A 798-nucleotide genomic window follows, 5' to 3' on the forward strand; every position below is an offset into this window, starting at 1 on the left:
ATTCATATCCTGGTTCTCACTTCTTTAGGACATATACCCAGTAGTAGGATTGCTGTATCTAATGGTATGTCTATACCCAATGTTTTAAGAAAGTGCCATATGTTTTCCACAGTGGCTGTATCATCTTATAATCCCACAGGTAGTGTATGCATATTCTAATTAGAAAGGACAGTTCTTGATTCTGCTGTCTACTGGGAGATAAATTTTATTAATTCAATGTTCCATGAATCAAATTTTACCATAGAACTGAGTTTTAAGTGAACATGTTGCACTGAACATTTATTTTCTATCTTGTATCTGAAACAATAGGATATCAGAACTGGAGAGGCCAGAGAGTTCCAAATTCTTGCATTTGTTGATGCATTACATTAGATGACGGATATGATGTGCTGCTTTTCTTATTTGAATTTCATTCCCTTCTATATTTTTTTTCACTCATGAATTTGGGAAAAATAACAAATGCAGAGTTCCCCAAGAACACAGATATAAATGTGTGAGTACTTGTGTACATGCAAATATTTGTGTATGTCTGTGAGAAAGAAAGAGTGTCTGAGATGCAAGGAAAAAGAGAGACAAAGGGACAGGACACAGATATTTGTTGTTGTCAGTTGCTGTTGAAGAAATAGTGAAATTTGTTTATATAGATATTCCTATATGTTTGTGGAAAAAATAAGCATAATATATGTATATCTGCCTCATGGGTGAACAGATCAATGAGTGAGTGATAAAATGGATGAAATAAATACAAAATCAAGTTCAGATGAAAACCATTTCATTCTTTGCCATTTTCAGTTTGCA

The sequence above is a fragment of the Orycteropus afer genome, unplaced genomic scaffold, assembly GCF_000298275.1.
Source record: "Orycteropus afer afer isolate SDZICR_OR568_19922 unplaced genomic scaffold, OryAfe1.0 scaffold01270, whole genome shotgun sequence".
Lineage (NCBI taxonomy): Eukaryota > Metazoa > Chordata > Mammalia > Tubulidentata > Orycteropodidae > Orycteropus > Orycteropus afer.